The sequence below is a fragment of the Lucilia cuprina genome, chromosome 3, assembly GCF_022045245.1.
Source record: "Lucilia cuprina isolate Lc7/37 chromosome 3, ASM2204524v1, whole genome shotgun sequence".
Taxonomy (NCBI): Eukaryota; Metazoa; Arthropoda; class Insecta; order Diptera; family Calliphoridae; genus Lucilia; species Lucilia cuprina.
The window spans coordinates 16,590,631-16,618,483 of record NC_060951.1 but is presented as its reverse complement, the minus strand read 5'-3'; positions in this window follow the sequence as shown (position 1 = coordinate 16,618,483).

Sequence of the window (27,853 nt, the reverse complement as noted above, 5' to 3'; positions counted from 1 at the left end):
TCTAATATATTTTTGTACTTCATACATTTATGTGATCAATCCATCAAATTATGAGCTATATTTTGGAACGAATTAATCCCTCAACGAAATAACAAAAATAATGTTATAATTAATATTGAATTTACAGACTTTTGTATTTATTGAAATTACCTGCTATACTTTAGGAATACATTTCCTACCAAAGTTCAAACGGTCAGATCCTTTTTTACATTTTCTGCAAATAATCGACATTTACATGACTAATAATCGAGATTTACAGTGACTAACGATAGAAACACCTTAACTACCATAAATGGAATATTGCTTTTGACAAAAATACTACAATACTATTTCTATACCCTTCACCTTCGTGAGAAGGGTATATATAAGTTTGTCATTCCGTTTGTAATTTCTACAATATAATTTTTCCGACCCTATAAAGTATATATATTCCGAGCTTTTGATGTAATAATAATGTAGTCGGGAAACAATTTAAAATTTATAAAATATGTTTAAAATACACTATGGTGAAGGGTATATAAGATTCGGCATAACCGAATATAGCACTCTTACTTGTTTTTTGTTCCTTTCTAATTAAGGAGTTATACACTTTCAAAAAAAATTTAGAATATTAGTATCATATAATAGGTCATAGAAAAATCTAGTGTTAATAACTAAAGAAGTACCAAAGCTTTTTTTATTATTAAAGCTATTTGATTTTAATATTTCAAAAATTGATTTTAACGCTCATTACTGACTTAAAAATACGTGTTTAGCGGAGAAGTTCGAAATAAACTACTTTTATACAAATGTAATCTTCCTACCGAATTTAATTTAACAGACAAATGTAAATATGTAATTTTGTTGTGGAGCTCATACAACAAGATTGCATTTCTTTTTACATTTGTTTATTCATATTACGTTCTTTTGTTTACTTGTGTTTTTTATTATCTTATTCCGATTTCTTTTAATTTGCTTTTAATATTAACCCATTTGTTACCATAGAGAATTAAGGTATTCTATAATGTAAATTTAAAAATATGTAATTAAGTATAAATGAAGGTTATAGTTATTTTTTTATTGAATAAACGTAAAATATGGAATTTATAATGGAATAGATTTATCTTTCATATAAAACTTCTATCCGATCAATGGTATGGTAATGTGCTTTAGAGGTTTTTCGTTTAACCATATTTATCACAGAAAAACCACAGGATGGGTGGGTTAAGAGGCGTAAAGCAAGAACATCTTTGCTTTGAAAAATGTGAATAAGTACTAGATCTAGTAGGTCTTTGCTTAGTTTTGTTTATTTTTTTTGTAATTAGGGCATCTGAAGATACGCACGTGAAAATTTTGATTGTACGCATGAGGATCCTTTACGGAACAAGAACCCAGCCCACATCTCCCGAACTAGCTAGCTTAGCAAGCGCGTGCGTACAGTTCCAAGAAGAGACCATTATGTATATATAGGGTTAATTGGAAGTATTAATTTCAAAAAAATTGTTGACCACCCCTAACCACCCTTATAAACCAGCTTTACGTATTACAATTAAATGGCGTCTAACGTGGGGCCCAGCAGCTAGGTGTTTTATGATAAGATTAAATTTCATATCATTAAAAATAACCATACAACTACATCAATTATGACCTTAGTTTTTGGGACCACATTTAACATCTCTATTATAATTAAACAAAGAATCGTTATGATAATTTTGAATCCCTACTTTATGATAGTGTTTTGTCCATATTTCTTTTGGCTTTCGCCAAGAATGCAATATCTTTTAGACATATTTGGTAATATTGTATTTAGATGGAAACATATTCTTTTACAATCCTTTATGTACTTAAAGCTTATTCATTCCTTTATGTCTCGTAAAGTAACATATTGAAAATAATTTATGGATATGTTAAAATATACTTAATGAATATTTATTAGTTGTTGAGTAAATAGATTTGGAATTACGTTTAGGATGCAGTATATTCGTGCACTTATCGTCCGCTATGAGCTTACTAATTAATTCCTGTTTATTTAGTTTATAGTACATATCCGAAAACCTAGATTTATTCATTCATATCTTTTCATATTTTAATTTATTTAATTTTTGCACAACCATACCACAGTGGGGCAGAATGGAAATTTTTTGGAAATAAATCTGGCATTTCTAAACGATCCGATCGGGATAAAATTTGGCGTGAGCGTAGCCAAGGAGTATTCGAGTTTAAGTTTTGAAGATGAACCCCGCAGATGCCCCAAGGACGGAGCTGTGGCGGCTCAAAGTACCTACGACATGTAAAATTTTTAAACTCGTGCCATTTTTTTGTTTTTCACAAAGATCGACGAGATCTTGAAAAAACATGCTTGGACATACTACTTATCTCTTACAATATCCAAGTTATAGGCATTTAAAAATTTAGTGATACAAAATTTACCATACCTTGGTCCGCCTTTTTTTGAATACCGGGCGTAATTTTGGACCAAATGGACTCAATTTTTTCTTGTTATTGTCTAACTAACAAGAAAAAATTGAGAAAATTTCCAATAATATACAAAAAATTTCAGATCAATATCATTTACAGATCCAAAAATATACGTTTTTTAATTTTAAAATTCAAAAAATTTTAGATTTTTGCCGTTTATTTACCCAAAATGTGTCTTAACTCTTTTATTAATAAAATAAAATTTTCTTTAAGAACATATAACAATTTTATAGTTTTCTAAAAGGTATATTTACGCAGAACGCTTTGGCGTAAAAAAACTTGTCCTATTTTTTTAAAAATGTTGCCACTGCGTCCTTCCGAATATGACCTATTTTTTTATCAAAACTTAAAATTTGGGCGACATGTTCTAAAATCCGAAAGCTGGGATCGGAAAACTGAAAGCAGTTTTGGAAACCTCAATATGTTTTCTATTTACTCCAAAAGTATTTTCCCAGCCCTGAAAGAAATGTGGACCCTATGCGCAAAAATGTAAAAAATCCCATTTTTGGTATTTTCATTCCTATTTTTGGGAATTGCCGGATGCCCTTCGACCTTTTAATTTTTTTTTCATTTTCTTATTTGAAATGACAAATTTAACAAGCGTTGAAGATTTCATTAAGTTTTGTTCATAAATAAAGATTTTGTCATATATTACATATTTGTTAAATTTCTAAGACTATGATTTATATCAAAATTTTAATAGGGTCGCAGATAGCAACAACAATTTAGTCCATATTTATCCCTTAATATGTTTTTTTAGTTAGATATGGAAATTCTCGACCCTTTACAAAAAATTTCAGGCCAATATTTTACATTCAAAAATATGTTTATTTAAACATGTGTCCTTTAATTTCATATTTTTCATATTTTAGTATTAAGTATGACAGAACATACATTTGGTGTTGAATAAAATATTTGGCCAATTTTTAAAAATTATTTAGTTAATTATTTTATTAAAGACTATCCCCCTTATTATACCCTTCACCTTCGTGAGAAGGGTATATATAAGTTTGTCATTCCGTTTGTAATTTCTATAATATAATTTTCCGACCCTATAAAGTATATATATTCTGGAACTAATAAGAAATATCAATGACTGAATTACAGGTTATAGTAATATAGTCCTAAATGTTAATAGATAGACAGTTCTTAATTTTTTACTTTGGAATACCTGTATCGGAAATGACAAAAATTCTCAGATTTTAAGTACCATATTTAATAAATCTACAATGATGATTACATTAAAGTACGAAGAGTTGTGTTCCGTTTTATGGAGTGTATATTCAAAAGGGCCAGAAAGAATTGAAGACATTTCAAATTATATAAAAACTACATATAGTAGAAAAGCAGACAAAACAGGCATATCAAAAATTGAAAACTTTTTTAAAACTTTTTAATGTAAAAGTAAGTCTGTGGATGGAAATCAAAAGAAATTTCGATTAAAATTTTGTAGTTGGATGGAAACTACTACGGAAATCTCAACTTACAACACATCAACAGGAGCGCCTTGCAAGTCATACGAAGACTTATGTTCAAGGTCCAAAAAAGAGGGTCACACAAAAACTTTTTTCAATCTCAAATGAGGAAATTGCTGATACATTTAAAGAAATGCTGAAAAAGGAAAACCAACCTATGGATGCCGTACATATTGCAACTATTCTTCCTAATGCATCACCAAAACGACTTAAGCGAATTGTGGAAAGTATACCAACTCCAACATCACAATCAAATTTTACTGAAGAGGAAGCAATAGCGCTTATGTTGGAACTGGGTCTCAGTCGAAATAAGTACCAAATATTAAGGAAAGCTCTGCATGAAAAAGGACACAATATATTACCATCATACAAGGCGATCCAGGAAAAAAACAAACTATCCTACCATCACCTATTGCTGTTAATGATGTGGAAGCTTGTATTGATATATCATCTTTGCTCGAAAACACAGCATCAAGAATTGTGTCAGACTTTTCAGAAGACCAACTAAGGAAAATTCATAACTGTGATGTTGTCTTAATGTGTAAATGGGGATAAGAATGGGAAAAAGTCGCAATTCTCAAATATAAACAAAAGCAGAAGTATTAATGAAGAAGTCCTGTCTTTCGGAATTTCACCACTTCATGCCAGAATACGATTTTTGATTACTTTTTACACATAGCATACGACCTCAAATATAGAAGTGTGCCAGAGAATCTTACTAAATCAACAAAAAATAATGAAGAATTGAAAGAACTGAGAGCTGCGGAAAAAAGCAGAATCCAAGAAGAATTTTAAGTTCAGATGGGATTAAACATCGACAAACCACTTCCAATTGCGGTAGTACAAATGACGGTAATACGGCGAGAAGGTTTTTTCGTGATTTTGAAATTACTTCAAAAATAACTGGAATCGACAAGGAGTTGCTTCGAAGAGTTAACACTATTTTAATGGCACTGAATAGTAAACATAAAATTAATGGAAATCGATTTGGGGAATATACATCTGAAATTTCTAAATTACTTGTGTCTCTGTATCCATGGAGGGAACTAACACCAACAGTACACAAAGTATTGTGTCATGGTCAAATAATAATTGAATCGAATAGTCTTCCACTTGGAGAGTTAACAGAAGAAGCCCAGGAAGCGAGGAATCGAGATTTTAAGCATGTTCAACTTTTCAGCTCAAGAAAATGCTCCAGGCAATCACAGAATGAAGATATTTTTAATAGTTTACTTCTATCTTCTGATCCTGTTCCTTTCAACTATGCGAAAAAGATGGATTTGTTATGAAACTCTATCATCTCAAAACGAGGAAGATTTAAAGGACAGATTATTTTATAGAAAATAAGTTGTTAAGGTGTTAGGAATTAACTATATATAATTAGGTTGTAAGAATTAATTGTATTATGTTTAAGATAAACAGTTCAAATAAAAAGCTATTATACTAACTGATGATATTGTATTAAATTGTGTTTTATATTTCGGTGAGCGGGAAAGGTGGTTTGTGTGGGGTGATTTAGGTGTTATTGTGCGAGGCTCATAAAAAAAATATATTTTTTTATTGTATATACAATGTTATAGTCTTTAATAAAATAATTAACTAAATAATTTTTAAAAATTGTCCAAATATTTTATTCAACAACAAATCTCAAAATTGGGATTTTTTACATTTTTGCCAATAGGGTCCACATTTCTTTCAGGGCTGGGAAAATACTTTTGAAGTAAATAGAAAACATATTGAGGTTTCCAAAACTGCTTTCAGTATTCTGATCCCAGCTTTGGGATTTTAGAACATGTCGCCCAAAGTTGAAGTTTTGATATAAAATAGGTCATATTCGGAAGGACGCAGTGGCAACATTTTCAAAAAATAGGACAAGTTTTTTACGCCAAAGCGTTCTGCGTAAAGATACCTCTTAGAAAACTATAAAATTGCTATATGTTCTTAAAGAAAATTTTATTTTATTAATAAAAGAGTTAAGACACATTTTGGGCAAAAAAACGGCAAAAATCTAAAATTTTTTGAATTTTTAAATTAAAAAACGTATATTTTTGGATCTGTAAATGATATTGATCTGAAATTTTTTGTATTTGGATTTGTGCTGATGTTTGTAACATACAAAAATATTCATTCTAGACCCACCTTAAAGTATACCAATCGGCTTAGAATAGTTTTCTGAGTCGATTAAGCTATGTCCGTCCGTCTGGCCAGCCATGTAAACCTTGTGCGCAAGGTACTGGTCGCAATTTTCAAGATAATTGGATGAAATTTGCCACGCACGTTTTATTTGACCCAAGCCTATTGAAAATGATTAAAATTGGTTCATTATTTCACCTAGCCCCCATAGAACAGAACCCCCCGAAAAGGCTTCTGAGCTCATAATTATGTTAAATATACAGATATATCGATAAAATACGGCAACACTAAGTTTTATAGAAGTCTTGATGACCCTGCCAAATTTCATAAAGATCGGGCCCCATTTAACCCTAGCTCCCAAAGTCCTCTTCAAAAAATTAATTGAATGTCCCAAATTAACTTATAATCACAAATATCGCGATGAAATTCAGCACAATAAAATATTATGTAAATATAAATATATTCACAAAATTTTATAGGGCTTGGTCCATATTTGCCCCTAGCCCCCATATAAAGCCTCTTTCAGAAAATTAGTTTTTCATCCATAAATTGCTTAAATGTATCGGAACAAGGGAATATTGAAGATAAATGCTTTATTATGAAAAATAAATCACATTTAATATTCATAACTGGTGTAGGGTATCATATGGTCAACCACGCCCGACTATACTTTCTTACCTGTTTTTATGTTATCTTTGTCAAATCATGTTAGCCAACTCTTTGTTATACAACTATGTTATGAATTCCCTCTTCTATCATCATGTCTCAACACTTGAACAGCTGAATGTCGTAATTTATATTAGGTATGTTCGCATACTCGATAATTTGTAACAATTTGCAACAATTATTATTGGATTCCGTTCACGTACGTTCAAAAAATTGCAACGAGAGAGTAAGAGAGCGGTAAAAATTACAGTATGTTGATAGAGAATTTTTTGATTTTACTGAATATTTTTTCCCCACTAAAAAATATCCAACTTATATTTACAATATATGTTTGATTTATGAATATGTAAACAAACCAAAGAAATCAAAAATTTGGTAAATTTTAAATTTTTTGAAAGAAATATATAAATTAACACACGATTATTAAATAATTATTTGTAATTATATTCATTTTACATTTATTTATCATAAATTAGTTTTTAAAAAAGTTTATTTGTCATGAAATATCATAACAAATATTGTCAATCCAGCGCTTTCAAAACAATTTAGTTTGTCTTTCTCTTAGCGATTTTGTGTAAATTTTTATTTTAATAATATGTTTGTATCATGAAGTTTTAAAACAATAATATATTTTTAATGATGCTACATGTTTTGTTAACTTTAAATATCCATTTATTTATAGGAAAAGTCAAAGTTACAATTATTTGTTTTTTAATGTTTTGTTAGCTATTGAGATTTCAGCAAAAGGGCATTACCAATCTTTGTTTATAAACAAAAAATTGGATTTTGCGTATTTTTTGGATATTTTTTTGATTTTGAGAGTTAATTAAATATTACTCTCTATCATAAAGTTACTGTATAACGCGAAAAGACCTATTATTGCGAGCGATAGTCAATTTATTTACGTGCAGCTTACGTACTTATGATTTTTAAAATTTAAAACTTCAAAAATGGAGCTTTTTCACATCTTTTGCTCTAAAAAGTAAGTTAACGAAGTGATCGGGGAAAACTAAAAATATGTTCATACTCTGTGGACTATGACAAAACGAAATTGGTATATGAGAATCCCTGCATGGTGTATCACTGTGAAACTATTTACACAAAACCAAAATTAGCATTTTCTCAGTATTTTTTATGTCCAGCTTTTTAAAGTCCAATGTCCAGCTTTTTGCGAATCGGAATCTGGCAACCCTATGCATAACCCTTCTTAACCTAATTATTTAATTTCTAAATTCTTTGTCAATTTCCTATCCTTTAAAAATGTAAATTTTTGTGGTAAAAATTCTTATTCGGAAAATGAAAGGTCTGCTAGACTAAAAAAGTTAGAGCGCAAATCTCAAAAGATTTAAAATAAATTTATTTAATAAACATTTTGTTACATTTTCATTTGTTCCAGAAGTTATAAAATATTATCTTATTTTGTAAGTTTATCGAAAAATCGCCAAATTAGCCACACACAAACTTAATGTTTTTAATAAAACTCACAACACAACAAACAACAAGTAGGAAAGTATAGTCGGGCATGGCCGACCATATAATACCCTACACCATGACTATATTTAAATTTTTTATAAAGAATCTTTTATGTTGAATATTACCATAATTCCAAAATATTTAAGCAAATATTAAGCAAAAATGGCTAAATGAGTCTTTTTATAGGTCATATATGGGCCGATCCTCGGTAAATTTGGGAAAAGGATATATTTTTAAATAACAGTTAATTTTGTTGAGTTTCATTGCGATACAAATGGTTACAAGTCAATTTTAGACGTTTAAGACATATTTTGAAGGGGGTTTGTATGGGGGCTAGGGTCAAATAAGGGCCGATCCTTACGAAAATCTGCAGTGTCATTTATACTTATATAAGACTTATTTGTGCCAATTTTTAGATAGATAAAATAATATTTGACGTAATTATGGCATAAAAAGTTCAAATCGGGAGGTACGGTTGTATGGGGGCTAGGTGAAATAATGGACCGATTTCAACCATTTTCAATAGGCTTTGTCCCTGTGCCAAAAAATATGCTTGGTCCAAATTTCATCAAATTATCTTGAAAATTGCGGCCTGTACCTTGCGCACAAGGTTTACATGGACAGCCAGCCAGCCGGACAGACGGACGGACGGACATGTCTTAATCGACTCAAAAAATGATTCTGAATCGATCGGTATACTTTAAAAATTCATTCTCTCCAAGCAAATTCAAACAAATTCGTTTTAAATCCAAACAAAAGTATTTATAAAAATCGAAATTAAATTTAAGCAAATGATTGTTAAGAAAAAAATTTTAAGATTTTCGTTAAATACATATCACTGAATTGTGTGAACAATCGCAAAGCTTAATTGACTGTAATTTTGCACTTTTTCTGAAGGAGTTTTCACAACACTGCTCTCAATTTTGCGATAAAAATTTGAAGTTTTATACCCGTTAAGAAAACAACCTATTAAAAAACAGCAAACCGTAACAGCTGTTTTTATACCCTACACCACTATAGTGGGGAGGGTATTATACGTTTGTGCTGATGTTTGTAACTTACAAAAATATTGGTCCAATACCCACCTTAAAGTATACCGATCGATTCAGAATCATTTTCTGAGTCGATTAAGACATGTCCGTCCGTCCGTCTGTCCGGCTGGCTGTCCATGTAAACCTTGTGCGCAAGGTACAGGCAGCAATTTTCAAGATAATTTGATGAAATTTGGACCAAGCATGTTTTTTGGCACACGGACGAAGCCTATTGAAAATGATTGAAATCGGTCCATTATTTCACCTAGCCCCCATACAACCGTACCTCCCGATTTGAACTTTTTATGCCATAATTACGTCAAATATTCTATTATCTCTCTAAAAATTGGCATAAATAAGTTTTACATAAGTATAAATGACACTGCAGATTTTCGTAATCGGCCCTTATTTGACCCTAGCCCCCATACAAACTCCCCTTCAAAAAATGTCTTAAACGTCTAAAATTGACTTGTAACCATTTGTATCGCAATGAAACTCAACAAAACTAACTGTTATTTAAAAATATATCCTTTTCCCAAATTTACCGAGGATCGGCCCAATTTGACCTATATAAAGCCTCATTTAGAAATTTTAGTTTTTTTATCAATAAATTGCTTAAATATTTTGGAAAAATATTCAACATAAAAGTTTCTTTCGGCCATGCCCGACTATACTTTCCTACTTGTTATTTATATATCATTTGGAATTCACAATTTCTTTAGTAAGGTGAAAAACATATATTTATTTTTAAAAATTGTTGAAAATATTTATTTTCTTAACAATTACAAGTTTGTAAAGTTTGGTATTGAAACTGGAAAATTTATTTAAAATAATCTTATTACTTATACCCTTCACCTTCGTGAGAAGGGTCTATATAAGTTTGTCATTCCGTTTGTAATTTCTATAATATAATTTTCCGACCCTATAAAGTATATATATTCTGGATCCTTATAGATAGCGGAGTCGATTAAGCCATGTCCGTGTGTCTGTCTGTGCGTCTGTCTGTTGAAATCAGTTTTTAGAGGACCCCAGATATCGGCGAGATTCGAATCTTCAATAATTCTATTAGACATGCTTTCGAGAAGATCGGTATTTAAAAATCCGAGACAACCTCTGAAAATTTCATCAAAAAATTGTTATAAAAGCAAAAACAACACTGTGTAAAGAAAGAGATGTACACGTGTGTGTAGGAGTATTTGGTTTTATTCAGCTGTGTATTTTCTACTAAAATACACAGCAAAAAAATATGATTTGCATTTTTTGTTAAAATAAAATAATTTTCCCTTATGTTTTTTTGCAAATATATTTTTTAATGAATAGAAAAAAGTATTTAAAACATTTTCAATTATATGAGAGTAGATTGTGAGTTATTATACAATAATTTTTATGCGAATAATGTAAGTTTGAAATTTAAAACTAACACAAATTTTTTCCAAGTGCTTTTTAAAACAATTTTTTTACGATAAACAAAAACAAAATCTACGTCTCGTCAATGTTTACCAGCAATGAATACGAAAGTGTTGTTGTTTTACTCTTGCTTGTATACTGTTAAGAACAACAACAACGTATTGCTAGTATTAAGCGCATATAAGAGTATAGAAAACACACTGTCTATAGCTAAGCGCATTTACAAAAACAAACAAGTATGAATTTATAGTCGGACATTGCCGACCATATGATACCCTACACCAGTCAGTATGTTAAAATTTTGAATTTTTTAAATAAAGCATTTAATTTGTTTTATTGTGGAATATTTTTACTTATTGTTGACAAAAAAGAGAGATTTTCCACAAGAGGGCTCATAAGGGAGAAGGGGTAAATATGGGCCTATCCTTATAAATTTTGGTAGATGAATTTACGTCTACTACAAAGTCATTTATGTAGATTTTAATCGTTTTATAAGTAATTATAAGTTAATTTTGACCATCATGTCATTTTCTGAAGGGGAGTCTGTATGGGGGCTAGGGTCAAATGAGGCCCGATCACAATAAAAATTAGTATTGTCAATTATTGTTCTATAAAACTAATTTTTGCTGATTTTCGTTGACACTATAAAACATTTAATGGACCGATTTCAACCATTTTCAATAGCGATCGTCCTTGCCCCAAAAAAAAGAGTATGTGCCAAATTTCATCAAATTATCTTGAAAATTGCGACCTGTAGCGTGCGCACAAAGTTTACATGGACACACAGACAGACGGACATAGCTAAATCGACTCAGAAAGTGATTCTGAGGCGATTGGTATACTTTAAGGTGGGTCTAGGACCAATATTTTTGGGTGTTACAAACTTCAGCACAAACGCATAATACCCTCCCCACTAAAGTGGTGTAGGGTATAAAAAGTACCAAGCGCATAGGGCTTGGGCACCCTTGGTTTGGATGCTGTTGGCGTTATTGCGTTGTTACTTTTGTTTTTCTGTGTTTAACGTTATGTATGTTTAGATGTCTGTTGGTTTAGATGCCTTGTGTATTTTGTGATTTATTTCGTTTAGCGTTGTTGTTGTTCTTTTTGTTTAGCTTTTGATGTAATAATAATGTAGTCGGGAAAAAATTTAAAATTTATAAAAGATGTTTAAAATACACTATGGTGAAGGGTATATAAGATTCGGCACAGCCGAATATAGCACTCCTACTTGTTTTTTATTTTAAAATATATTTAAAGTCCGAAAAATATGGTCAGAAATAGTGCGATGTTTTATAAAAAAAAACAATTAAATCAAGTAAGAAAGTACAGTCGAGCGTGGCCGACCATATGATACCCTACACCATTCATAACTGGTTATATGAGTTTTATTTTTCATAATAAAGCATTCTTTTTCAATATTACATTGTTCCAATACATTTAAGCAATTTATGGATGAAAAACTAATTTTCTGAAAGATGCTTTATATGGGGTCTAGGGACAAATATGGGGTCTTAGACATAATATTTTATTGTGATGAATTTCATCGCGATATTTGTGTTTAGAAGTTAATTTTGGACATTTGCCAGGGTCATCAAGACTTCTATAAAACTTAGTTGTGACGCATTTTATCGATATACCTGTATATTTAACATAATTATGAGCTCAGAAGCCCTTTTCGGGTTCAGTTCTATGGGGGCTAGGTGAAGTAATGGACCGATTTTAACCACTTTTTTTAACGTATGTGCCAAATTTCATCCAATTATCTTCAAAATTGTGACCGGTATCTTGCGCGTAATTTTTACATAGACAGTAAGCCAGCCAGACGGAGGTACATAGCTTAATCAACTCAGAAAATGATTCTAAGCCGATTGGTATACTTTAAGTTGGATATAGGACGAAAAGGACAAACATCAGCACAAACGCAATATACTCTCCCCACTAACGTGGTGTATGGTATAATTGAATGAAAATTTTATAAATAAAATAAATAAACACTGATTTCACTAAAACTTATGTTAAAAATCAATGTTAATTGCTAAACAATTTTTTATACAACACTATCATAATGATACTATAACGCTAATAAATGCCGTCTCTACCTACAAATGTGTTATCATCATAACAATTTGACGTAATAAATATGTCTCTAATCATTAATATACAAACTTTTCACATAACGGGAGCATGTATAATTTTACTATTAATCGGGTAACGACGCCACTAGATGTTCTAACATCAGCGACTCTTACGCGCTTATCCCGACCAACGTGTACGGCTTCTATTCTGCTTAACCTCCAGTCGCGTGGAGGAAGAAGCTCATCCTTGATGATAACGAAATGACCAGTCTGTAGATCCCGTCGTGGATTCTCCCATTTGTACCACTTGTGTAGCTCCTGAAGGTACTCATTTTTCCATCGGTGACCAAATTTATGATGGAGTGCTTTCAGTCGTTCCCAGCGGTTCAATAACGACAAATTGTCGCACGGTATTTCTGGCGCGAATACCAAAGGTGCATCGCGCAGAAAATGACTCGGAGTAAGGGCCTGCAGGTCATCTGGGTCTTCTGACATCGGTGATATTCTATTCGCGTAGAATAGAGAACTCTTCAAAATTAAATTTATGTGCGCCTGCAATTTTCCCATAAACCTCCCATATGCGGGGGCTAGGTGGAATGAACTTCCACTCAAGTCCATTAATTGCATATTTATCTGTTATGTCCTTGGAGGATTGTTTAAGAAATAACAAATACTCCTTTAGCGCCTATGAAATTTGTACCATTGTCCGACATAACTGATTTTGGCAATCCTCGCCTAGCTTTAAATCGTGTAAAAGCAGCTAGAAATGCTTCTGATGCTAAACTAGAGCAAGCTTCTAAATGAATGGCTCTTGTAGCAAAACATACAAAGATACGTGCGTAACCTTTCATATATGGTGAATTTCGCAAATTGCCAGACTTGATCTGAAATGGACAAGCAAAGTCGACACCCGTATGTGAGGACGGTAATGAGAGAGTGGATCTCTCTTTTGGCAGTGCAGCCATTATTTGCGATTTCACTTGTGGTTTGTAACGAACATAAGTTAGACAATGATGAACACATTTCTTGACTGTTCTTTTTAAACCAGGAATATAGAACTGGCTTCTTATTGAGCTCATCATAAGGGTTATGTCAGCATGGACTAGAGTTTTGTGGACAAACTCGAGAAAAATTTTGCAAAATTGAAAAGAGTTAGGGATAATTATGGGAAATCGTTCATTGTACGTAAGCGGGGCATTAGCTAATCTACCATTAACCCGCATAAGACCTTGAGAGTAGAGAAATGGATTTAGAGTAAGCAGAGAGCTTTTCTTTGAAATATGCTTAGAATCCGAAAGATTCTTTAAATCTTCAGAATAATGAAACTTCTGTGTTAGTCTAATATATACATTTTTTGGGTTATTAAGCTCAGTGAGACAGTGAGAGAGCGTTAAACTTTCAAACTTAGTTTTCTCTAATCTTTTACTAGTAGAACGCACAGTGGTATAGGAAAAAAAGAGGGAAATAATTCGGTAACTTCTAAACGGTTAATCCGATTTTATTGAAATTTGGTATGCACAAAGAGGAGGTATTGTCAAGTTTTGAATTTGGACCTTATAGGCCAACCTGGGGTCCAGCGGGGGGTCCTCAAATTAGGACACCTCGGCTATGTTAAATTTTTAAAACGATTCTATTTCTTCATTTGAGTTCCGATTTAAAAAAAAAATATATAGAATCTCCTCATCGAGCACTATAAAAATGTCGTCGTAGCAGCAAATTATCTCTTATAGTTTAGGAGATACTTATTCGCATTTGAAATTTAAAATTTTTACCGTCCTTACTTTAGTTTTTTGATAATAGCGGGTCCAAATATTCCCGATTTTCCCCATTTTTCTTTTATTCGCTTAACAACAAGTTTATATATCAAGCAGTGAAAGAATTATGTAAAAATCATGACTGAGTACAAAGTTATAGACATTTTAATTTAAAAAATTAAAAAAAGGCGATTTTTGGCATTTTTTTTGGGAAAAAAGTATCTTTTTCTTTTTAAGTTATCTAAAAAGTTTCTAAGAAGATGTATATATAATTTATACTTTTTGGAAAGCTGACTTTACATAAAATACGATAAATGAAACAAAATCTAAAAATTTTTGATACCGAAGGGACCAGGTCCATCCAAAAAAAACCCTATTTTTTATGGAAAATTCAATTTTGAGCAAAAATTCTCAAATCGCATAGTCGATATCAAATTATAGTGACCTGTTTTATATGACCCAATATGTTCCTAATCATTTTGTAACGGGTTTCGATAACCCCGCAAGCGGTATTTCCCCATTTTTCTTTTATTCGCTTAACAACAAGTTTATATATCAAGCAGTGAAATAATTATGTAAAAATCATGACTGAGTACAAAGTTATAGACATTTTAATTTAAAAAAGTGAAAAAAGGCGATTTTTGGCATTTTTTTGGGAAAAAAAGTATCTTTCTTTTTAAGTTATCTAAAAAGTTTCTAAGAAGATGTATATATAATTTATACTTTTTGGAAAGCTGACTTTACATAAAATACGATAAATGAAACAAAATCTAAAAATTTTTGATACCGAAGGGACCAGGTCCATCCAAAAAAAACCCTATTTTTTATGGAAAATTAAATTTTGAGCAAAAATTCTCAAATCGCATAGTCGATATCAAATTATAGTGACCTGTTTTATATGACCCAATATGTTCTTAATCATTTTGTAACGGGTTTCGATAACCCCGCAAGCGGTATGGATATAATAGGCAAAAAACCAAAAAATCCCATTTTTGGGATTTTTTAAAACTTTTTTAGGAATTCCGGGATTTCTTATAAGAAAATTCGAAATTTTTATTTAATTTTGGATTTTGAGTAAAAAAATCTACCTAACTGTAAAATTTCATTAAAAAATATTCATAAATAAAATTTTTATTGCAATTTGAAAAAATTGTATCTTCGCAAAAACTGAATAAAAAACATTTCTTAATTTTTTTTAAAGTATTCCGCGAATTTTTTAAAAATTATATACAGTTATGAAAAATAGACAAAATTACCTTTCCATTGATATATAACATGCCTACCTAATGTTTTTTAAGTGACAAATTAATCAGGGAAAACTCAACATCTTTTAGAAAATTTAACTAGCACTATTATTTTCATCAATATAGTAACTAATTTAAGAGTTAACCTTATTGATGAAAATTATAGTGCTAGGTAAATTTTCTAAAAGATGTTGAGTTTTCCCTAATTAATTTGTCACTTAAAAAACATTAGGTAGGCATGTTATGCCTATTATATCCATACCGCTTGCGGGGTTATCGAAACCCGTTACAAAATGATTAAGAACATATTGGGTCATATAAAACAGGTCACTATAATTTGATATCGACTATGCGATTTGAGAATTTTTGCTCAAAATTGAATTTTCCATAAAAAATAGGTTTTTTTTGGATGGACCTGGTCCCCTCGGTATCAAAAATTTTTAGATTTTGTTTCATTTATCGTATTTTATGTAAAGTCAGCTTTCCAAAAAGTATAAATTATATATACATCTTCTTAGAAACTTTTTAAATAACCTAAAAAGAAAAAGATACTTTTTCCCAAAAAATGGCAAAAAATCGCCTTTTTTAATTTTTTAAATTAAAATGTCTATAACTTTGGACTCAGTCATGATTTTTACTTAATTCTTTCACTGCTTGATATATGAATTTGTTGTTAAGCGAATAAAAGAAAAATGGGGAAAATCGGGAATATTTGGACCCGCTATTATCAAATAACAAAATTTTAAAATTTTAAATTTCAAATGCGAATAAGTATCTCCTAAACTATAAGAGATAATTTACTGCTACGACGACATTTTTTATAGTGCTCGATGAGGAGATTTTTTTTTTAAATCGGAACTCAAATGAAGAAATAGGATCGTTTTAAAAATTTTACATAGCCGAGGTGTCCTAATTTGAGGACCCCCGCCGGACCCCAGATTGGCCTATAAGGTCCAAATTCAAAACCTAAACTCGACAACACCTCTCTCTGTGCGTACCAAATTTCATTAAAATCGGATTAACCGTTTAGAAGTTACCGAATTATTACCCTCTTTTTTTCCTATACCACTGTGGAACGTAAGAACCTATAAATATATGCTATTACGGCGAGGGCTCGCTGATATGAAGAAAATCTTTGGATTATATTGAGTTCATCTGTAACGGAACAGTGAACTTCAACTTTCCTTTGTTCCATAAGAGCTATGGCAGGTGGGTTCTATTTAAGCCAATTGTCTTGGGAGTCAAGTAGCCAAATTGGTCCATACCACCATAAAGGATTTTTTTTAAGATCTTGTGGTTTACACCCTCGTGTTCCAAGATCTGCAGGATTTTCATGAGTTAAAACGTGGTTCCACTTAGCATTACCAACATTTTCAATGATTTGAGATGTTCTGTTGACAACATATGTTTTCCAAACTGATGGATGTTTTTGTAACAATGCTAATACTATAGTGGAATCTGACCACAGGAAAAGTTGAGCAGTTTTAAATGAATTGGTAGTAAGAGTTTGTTTAATTAGTTTTGAGAGCAGTAATGCTCCACATAACTCTAACCGAGGAAGACTTACACGTTGCAACGGCGCAACTTTGCTTTTCGCTACTAACAGATTAGAATGTTTGTCAGACACATCTTCCACTCGAATATATATTGTTGCGCAATAGGCTTGTTCAGATGGATCTGGATGGAAATGGATCTATCTGGGTATTTCAATGGATCTTATGTGTATAAAATCTTCTAAGAAAATGTTCCACCTTGAAAGAGTCTGAGGTTTCACATCTTCATCCCATTCGACCCCATTTTGCCACAGTTCCTGTAGAAGGATCTTTGCTTGTACAATAATGGGCGTTAGCCACCCTGCGGGGTCAAACAATTTAGCGACAGCGGGTAAAATTGTTCTTTTTGTTACTTTTAATGCGAAATCGGGGATTTCGACTTTATAAGTGAAGGGATAAGGACTTTATTAATTGACTTTGCGCTTCTAGGGCCGAAGCCAAAGTATGTCCACCAGCTAAAATATCATCGACACATGTTTCATGTCTTAATATATGAGATGACAAAGGAGGCTGTCTCTCTACATCTGTTGCTAACTGCAGCAACGTTCGTATAGCTAAATACGGTGCACAATTCACTCAGAAAGTGACTGTTAACAGCTCGTAATCTTCAATATTGCTTGAAGTTTTTGTTCTATACAAAATTCTATGAAACGGACAATCTGCTTCCGTTACTAATATTTGGCGATACATTTTCTCGATATCTCCATTGAAAACGTATCTATATATACGCCAATTTAAAATAACTGACATTAAGTCAGATTGCAACGTTGGACTAATATTCAATACATCATTCAACGAAAATGAGCTTTTCGTTTTGCGAGAACCATTAAAGACTACTTTAACTTTTGTAGAAGTGCTTTCCGGTCTAAATACAGCATGACGTGGTAAATAATATGAAAAATACTTTCCATCTTTACAAATTTCGGAAGAATTTGTTTTCCTCATATGACCCAATATTATATATTCTTCTAAAACATCATTATAAATCTGTTGAAGATCTATTTGTTTTTGTAATTTTGCCTCTAGATGAATATATTGACTTTTTGCTGCGAATCTGGAAGATTGCAAATACAAGTTTACTGGAAATTCTTGTTTACAAGGAAGTTTTACAACATGTCTACCATAACTTCTACGATATGTTGTCTTTTTATAAAGTTCTTCACAGTAGAGATCTTTCGATTTTGGAATTTCTTCTGTTTCCCAAAATAGTCTAAGCATTGAGCTTATTTTATCATTTTCTTCCTTATTTTGAATATTAGCAGTTAGAGAAACGCTATATAATTTCATTGGGCCATAAATATACCATCCATAGATGGAATTTTGAGCAAGGAGATCTTGAATAATATATGGAATTATATCACTACCGATTAGCATGTCTATTTGTGAAGATACCAAGAAATTATGATCGGCTAATTTTAGATGTTTTATTTCTGAGAGATCAGCGTTTAAAATCGTAAAGCTTGGCATAAATTTGGTTAAATTTGGAACTATTATAACTTGGGTACTGAGTGAGAACTCGTGGTTTTTTCTACACATAGTAATGGTAGATATTTTATTTGAATTTGCTACCACTGTACCCCCTAATCCACAAATTTCAAAATTTGCATTTTGAGTTATTAACCCAAGCCTTTATGATATTTTGTTAGTTAAAAACGATCCTTTTGATTCCGAATCTATTAGAGCTCTAACTATAAGTACTTCTCCTAAATGTAAAATTTCTACTAGAGCTGTAGATAATAAAATGTCATCATCATTAACAGAAAAGTTTGTTTGTGTGTTTGTCTTGTGTACTGTAAAGCATATCATCATTCTTCGATTGAGCTTCTTTGTTTAGGTTTTCATATCTAGCTTTATTCTGCTGTGAAGAGATATTATAATTTCTACCCTGATTATGATATGGGACATAAGCTTGGTTTTGACTTTTGAATGTAGATATTCTTTCCATTACCTGATGTCTATTTATTAAAAATTCTTCCATTTCTGCCCAGGAAGCTAATCGAGTTGGAGAACTCAACGATTGCTCCCAAAGAGCTAATGTTTCATAAGGTAATTTTGTGGAACACAAATATATTATTGATTGGATCCCATTGATCGGTTCGTATACCATGAGCCATTAAAATTGATAAACAATCGCTAATGGTATTTTGAATCCTGTTAATATATTCGCAATTTTCAGCCTTTGCTTCTGGTATATTAAATAGAATACTGATTATCTACTAAAATGCGCCTGTTCTCATATCGCGCCCTTAACGCATCCCACACCAGTAAATAATTCTGATCTGAAAGCGGATAATTAGCTACAATACTATCTGCTTCGCCCTTTGCTTTATTCCTTAGATGATATAACTTTTGACCCTGTGTCAATCGAGGGTGATTACCATAAATTGCGGTAAACATATCGCCGAATGATGGCCATTCCTCATAACCTCCATAAAATTCCTGAGTATCACAAGGAGAAACCTTTATACAAATCTCCGAATCATTAAATGTGGCATTAATGGGATACATATTCGAAGTATTGAACAATGTAGAGTTAGTCGGTTTATCGGGCCTTAGACCTTGATTACTAAAAGCTCTGTGCATCTTCAATTGGTCCATCATATTAGCCTTGGTACGTTGATGTTCGGCCTTAACCGACCCAAATCTTACTTTTGCCGTGCATTTTTCGCTCTCAGGAATAATATTCTCATTAGTTAAAATTGAATCCTCAAAAGCTTTTCGAACTGAATGCCAGTCCTCTTCAAGGGACTGCAATTTTGTCTCGAGAAGTGACTCGGTTAAATTTTCCAATGTTGGAACAAGATCCAACTAAATTATCGCATTCTAAAGTGAACTTAGCACATAGTGTGGAGCCCATTATTGAAAAAGTTCAAATAAATTACTTAAAATGGAAAATTTAAAAGCCAAATGAGGAAAACTAATATCGAAAAAATCAAATAAATGAATAGAACAGTAAGTGATCTGCACTAATTTTATCCAATTTGACCGTTGGTTGAAAAATATTGAGAAAAAAATTCCGTATATAAATCCTATAATGTACCTAATATACCGAATCTGACTGCGTAGAGTGACCGCTAAATCGCGAAAAAAATATTTCTAAAAAGTTAAATAAAAAATTTTTTAATTGAAAAAATATTACAAAATAGTTCCGTTTACAGGTCCTATATTGTACCTAATATGCCGGATCTAACAGCGTAGGGTGACCGCTAATTCGCGAAAATGTTTTTCCAAAAAGATTTTACTCGAAATTTAATTAAAAATTCAAGTCGATGTTGTTAATTAGTATTGAACTAATCAGACGGACTCACAATGTGTAGGGAACACGCAAATTATAACAAACACAATATATACGTAATGTATGTTTGTATACATGTTTATTTTGTCTCTTTGTCATACCCTCCACCACCATCTGTGGTGATAGATGGTATATATAACTTTGTCACCAAGAAATATTCATCTGAGACCCAACAAAGTATATATATTCTGAGTCCTTATCAAATTCTGAGTCGATCTAGCTATGTCCGTCTGTCTGTGTAAAACACAAATAAAACGAAGCAATAGAATTTAACCAAAACCAAAATCGGTTCACATCGGGAAAAGTTATGAATCAAAATTTGAAACAACCTCGGTAAAAATAAGCATTTTTTACACATTCTGATGTAATTTTCTCGAAAACTATGCAAGATAATTCCACAAAAAACGCCATACATTCGTTTCCAAACAAGAGCTTAATTTTTGCATAAAATCGCCATAATCGGACCACAATTTCATATACCTCCCATACAAAAGTACATATTCCAGGAAATTTGGTTTTTTGTTAATAACTTCCGTCGTAATGCAGATATCTTCACAAAATTTTATAAAATTAAATTTTTTGACAATAGAATTTATTCAGAGGAAAAATTTTTTGGATGGGTCCATAATTGGTCATAGCTCCCATACAAGGTCCCCTCACGAAAATCACTTAAACGCGCATAACTCATTACTAAATAAAGATATCGATATAAAATTTGGTACAAGTATTGCTCTTATATACAGAAATATTACAATGAAAGCTTTTTTCGATCGGTCCATATTTGGTCATAGCTCTCATACAAGGTCCCCTCCCGAAAATCACTTAAACGCGCATAACTCATTACTTAATTTAGATTTCGATATAAAATTTGGTACAAGTATTGCTTTTATATACTGAAATATAACCATGAAAGTTTCTTTGGATCGGTTCATATTTGGTCATAGCTCCCATACACGGTCCCCTCCCGAAAATCACTTAAACGCACATAACTCATTACTTAATTAAGATATCGATATAAAATTTGTTACAAGTATTGCTCTTATATCCAGATATAACACAATTGAAGAGTTTTTTGATCGGTCCATATTTGGTTATAGCTCCCATACAAGGTCCCCTCCCGAAAATCACTTAAACGCGCATAACTCATTACTAAATTAAGATATCGATATAAAATTTGTTACATGTATTGCTTTTATATACTGAAATATAACCATGAAAGTTTCTTTGGATCGGTCCATATTTGGTCATAGCTCCCATACTAGGTCCCCTCCTGAAAATCACTTAAACGCACATAACTCATTACTTAATTAAGATATCGATATAAATTTGTTACAAGTATTGCTCTTATATCCAGATATAATACAATTGAAGAGCTTTTTGATCGGTCCATATTTGGTCATAGCTCCCATACAAGGTCCCCTCCCGAAAATCACTTAAACGCACATAACTCATTACTTAATTAAGATATCGATATAAAATTTGGTACAAGCATTGCTTTTATATACTGAAATATAACCATGAAAGTTTCTTTGGATCGGTCCATATTTGGTCATAGCTCCCATACAAGGTCCCCTCCAGAAAATCATTTAAACGCACATAACTCATTACTAAATTTAGATACCGATATAAAATTTGGTAAGAGTATTGCTCTCACATAAAGAAATATTACCACAAAATCTTTTTCCGATAGGTACAATTATTGCTCATATACAGTGAAATAATATTGTGAATTTTTTTTCCGAGTTGTCCATAATTAACCATAGCTCCTACACAAGGTCCCTCTTAAAAAAATACACATAAAATGTTCCCTTCCGAAAAATAGAAAAAACGCTCATAACTCATAACCAAATATTGATATCCATACATTTAGCAAAAATATTGCTCTTATATACATAAATTCACTATAAAATTGTTTTACGATCGGTCCATATTTGGTCACAGCTCTCATACTAGGTCCAGAAATCACTTAGATTTACAATATTTATTACCAAGTAATGATATAGACACAGAATTCTGAAATTTTGTCTTTATATACGTAATAGCTCCCATACAAAGTCCTTTTACGAAAATCTTTTAAACGCACATTACTTATTACCAAATTAAGCTATTGATACATAATTTGCCAAAAATATTAGTTTTGTATACTTCTATTTCTCCTATATTAGGTCCAGCCCCTAAAAGCGCTTTAACCGTATTTAAAGAGCGTTATCAATTTGTGTTGAACAAAATTTTATGTAGAACAAAATTATATATTTATTTGTATTTTGAAAATCTCTAAATCTTTCACACACATACATACATGCAAATTACTAAATTTATAATGTTCAACAAATCATGGAATTATAATAGATTTAACTTTTGGTATTTTTTCTATTAAAGACATGAGAAAACAAATATTTGATCAATTAGAAAACTAATAACATAAAAGTAGCTGGTGGAGGGTATTTAAGATTCGGCACAGCCGAATATAGCACTCTAACTTGGTTTTTATTTTCTTTTGTTATAGCTACGGTATAGCGTATAAAAAAAGAGAATATCTTTTGTTATTTTAAGTGATAAAATAAACAAAAAAGCCACCACCAAATTTACTTTAATATTTTTAAATAATAATATTGTAAACCTTAGTAAGTATGCATGTGCAATATTCAACAATGTTTTGATGATTTTTTGTTTTTATATTTTTTTAAACAATGAGAGCACGGGAGTGGTTTTATTATTTTTATTATTTATTATTTTTAAACACTGAAGACCGGGAGTCGTTCGTTGATTTTTAATAATATCAGCTCAGGTTTATTTGATCGGGTTAGGTTGGAGAAAGATTGTAGCATATTTGGTTTTCATCAAATATTGGGTTTGGGTTTATATTCGGGTTGTGTAAAAGGTTATTATGTGGACCACCACAATATCTACACGTAAATGTGCTTGCACAATTATTAATTTATGGCCAATAGCAAAGCAATTGTAACAGATGGCATTTTCTCTCACAAAATCAATCCTTTCATTTAATCCTAAGGAGTTAAATGATGAACATTCCTTAGGTGTGTAATCATTGTCACATAGAACACATATTCTTTTATGTGTTTTTGGTTAATTTTGGGTAGGGTTTAAGAATGCTTGTTCACATTGATCATTTTCTGGGTAGTTGTCATTTTCAAAATTGACTATTGTGTGAAGAGTATTGCCTCTTCTGTTAACATAGTTCTTGTTTTCTTGGACATGTTTGGGTTTTGGGTGGAACATCAACCGATATTAGTTCCTTAAATATATTTGTTAAAAACAAATCTAGATCCGTCCAAAAAGGCTTTTCAGCACAATCATGAAGAGTTTTTTTCAAATTCTCTTCGGGTTTCTCGGGGTAAATTTGTTGAACAGAGATATACAAAGATAGGATCCCAGTTGTCCGTGTCAATCTCTAACGAATTTAGATTCGCAATGCAACAGTTAAAACTAAATTATTCCATACAATAAAAAAACCGTAATTTGGTATTGTAAACTGGTATTGTTAACATATATTGCTTTAAAAAGGTCTCTGAAAGAGGCCTCAATAGTTTTCTCAATAGATTCATCTATTGAAATCATACTGCTTCTGTAAAAGTTTTTAGCAGATCTAAAATGCTTGAAAATTTCCGTAAAAATTATGGCCTCAGATTTCTTTGGGTCTATTAAATCAGCAGATTCTCTAATCTGTGAAAATTTATGATCAATTTTATATCCATTTGGATATAATGCAGCCAAAGATCTTATATCTGACATTTATTTATTGGATAAAAAGTAACGGGACGGTAGTTTGTACAAGCGACAAAAATTTCCTATTGAGTTATTTATAAATGATATTGAAATACTTTTATTTCAACACATTAGAAAATAAATAACGGGTAAAAATATATGTGGGTGCGTGGGTAAGATAAGAAATGGTTTTCTTATTAGATTAGATGTGTTTGAAAATAGTGGAAAAAAAATAATCTCACTTTAAATTATATTAGGAATTTTAATAAGTTGCAAATTATCCAACTTACCGACTCTGCTGGGATGTAGGGTGTGTGTTAGAATTTTATCCTTGTCGAATCTCTTTTGTGCTGATCTTCCCACTATGAGTTGATCGACAAGAATTGGGTAGTTGTTATTAATATTACTTAGTAACTATAACAAATTACTTGTTATTTTGGGTAAGTATATTTAAGTGTGTGTAATTGTTGTAATAAGTTTTCTGTAATTTTTTCAAGCATACAGTGTGTGATTGAATGTAGTAGGTAGGTTTTATTAGTATTTTAATAAAAACAATGTGTAAATTTTATTTTTATTAATATTTTTCAAACACAAAAAAGATAAGTGTTATGGAGTAGGGTGGGTTAGTAATAAAAATACTTATCTTTTGAGTTTTTTTCTTTTTTAAGACAAGGGTTTATTTTTATTAACATGAAAATAAATAAAACGAAATTAAATGGCTTTACGATTTTTGACTTTCACTGTCAAAATCGCTTCTATGTTTCGTTGAGCGTTTGTTAAATTGGGTTTGAATGTTGTTTCTATTTTAACTATGTTGTTTAATTACTGTGAATTTTAGTTATTCTTTATAATTACATTTGTGTACTGTTTATATGTATATTTTGTTTATTTTTCTTTAATTTTTGTTTCTGTGAACTGTTTTTAATTATCACTTTTATTTTATTGGTGGACTGTATTGTTTTTGTAATTGCCACTGTTTCACTTTACTTAATTTTCATAAGTATTCGGTTCGTTAGGACCAATGTTTTGACGGCTTTGGGGGTATGTGCAATAAAGAGGGGTAAAATAGAGCACTTATTTTTTATATTTAAAAAAAAAAAAATTTATAAAACGTATATATTTATAAATTTAGGGTTAGGACTTGAGTTCTAGGGTTTGATTCACTGTTTATATATTAAGTATAGGTTTTATTCCTTTTTTATATTTTATTTTAGATCCGTTTAATCAGTTAACTAGTTTTATGTTTATTTGGTTTAGTTTTAAGTTTGGGTTTTTAGGGTTGATGTTGCCGATTTAGGTTTTAGGCTTTTTCACAGTATGATGTTGTGTTGTCGTTTTTTTTCTCCTCTTTTCTTCTACTAGTCGAAGTTGAAGTTGGCTGCAGTTTAATTCCCCAGTGATGGGATGTTGAGGGTAAAGTGTTGGTATGTTTGTTGAAATCAGTATTTCGAACACCCCAGATATCGGCGAGATCCGAATCTTCAATAATCCTTAGACATGCTTTCGGGAAGATAGCTATTTAAAATCAGCATAATCGGTCCATAAATAACGGAGATATGAGCAAAAATTCGAGACAACCTCTGAAAATTTTTTAATCATGCCCAAACAGAAATATCAAAAAACAAAATATATAACCATACGGTAAATTTCGTTATTGTACTCTTCTTTATGAAAACAATATTGAACCTAGGAACATAAAAGGGCCAAATAGACTGTGCAAGCCTTTTGTGTAGTGTATGAGGGTGTTTCGTGTTTGTACAAATGCTTGCGGTTTGCTTGTACAAAAATTAAAAAATTTTGATTTTTACACAAACATATTGAATTTTTGTTAAACCGTTTGTATAGTTTATATTCATAAATAAACTATTTTGTACAAAATTTATATTTCGAATAAAAATTTACATCTGTATCTTTGCAAGTCCACAAAAACGTGAAAAATTCGATGTTTGTACTAGCAATGTTTGTGTCAAAGTATAACAAGTAGTCCGACTCTTTGACAGCAGTACCTAACTCTAAGCATGTGTTAGTGAAAAAGTACCTAACTCTAAATATGTGTTAGTAACAAAAATGTATTTGTATTGGTGTATTCTAAACACTCAGAGTTTTATAAAAAATTACAATTTTAAATTTATTTGAATTTTCAATACGAAAAATTGAAACTCTGTTTGTAAAAAAAATTCAACAACAAAAATGAAATGTCAATAATTAAACAAAACCTTTTTTCAGTTCATGAAAATTAAACAAAATCCTAAATCAAAAGTGCGTTAAAACTATTTTAAAAAATTGCAGGTTTTTTGTGGATAACTGCAATTTCGCGTGCGATCCTTAAAAGTGGCCAAAAAAGTAAGTTAAACATTTGAGTGTTTTGACATTTTTAAATTTCTCAGAAGAGAGTCGAATTCACACGGCACTCGTAGATGAGAGAGAGTAATTTCCTATATGTGAGAGTCGGACTACTTGTTATACTTTGGTTTGTGTAGTGTGAAAAAAGCATGTTTGTCAAGCCGCTTGTGTAGTATATTTGGGCCTTAAGTATGTAGATTCTTAATTATATGAGAACCCATAAAAGGTTCTTTTTCGTTCTGCAAAAGGAACTTTTTGAGTTTTCTATAATAATAAACTTAGACTGTAACGATCCTTTATAGTAATGGTTTATCTTTAAACTGTGAGTGCTACCTATTAAACCGACTTTGCTCATGGAAATTGAGGGGGTTGTTTACTTTTTAAAGACAAACTCGGACCGACACAAATAAATTTAAATTTAGGTAGCAAAAGTATATACATTTCAATTGATAAAAATAATAATCTATATATATAAAATTGTAACGTTACTGACTGACTGATTCATCATTCCACAGCCTAAACGGTTGAAGCTAAGAGCTGAAATTTCGACAGGAGATTAGTCTCATATTCGATTTTTTGGAAATTCGAATGTTTAGGGGGTAAAAAGGGTAAAAACGGTTAAAATCGGTAACTTCATATCTCCTAAACTAGACAAGATACAAAAAGCTTATCGTCGTTCACTTAAAAAATAAGAGGACAGGTGTCTGGTACTTTTTCAAATTCGGCCCCTTTAGGGGAAAAAACGGGTAAAAACTGCATTTTGGTACTTTTTTGCACCTCATGTATCTTTTAAGCCAAAGAACATACAAAAAATATTTTTGGCTTATTCATAACTTAACGAAAAAATAAAACTACGTATTTAGTACTTTTTGGATATTCTAACGCTTAAGGGGTGAAAAATGTACTTACTTTTGGTACTTTTTGTATAAAAGGGGACTTTTTTATACGTTTTTGTACTTATTGCAATTTCTTTAAAATTGAACCTAGAAACATGAAATTAAGCATGGGGACATTTTGAAAATTTTTCGTTCCTCAAAAAGTACTTTTTGAAATTTGTGTAATATTGCATAATATTGAACATAGAAACATGAAATTAAACATGTATGGCCCGGATTATGTGAGAACCTCAAATAGAGAACATTTTGGTACTTTTCGTTCTTCAAAAGTTACATATTGAAATTTCTATAATATTGAACCTAGAAGAATGAAATTAAGTATGTA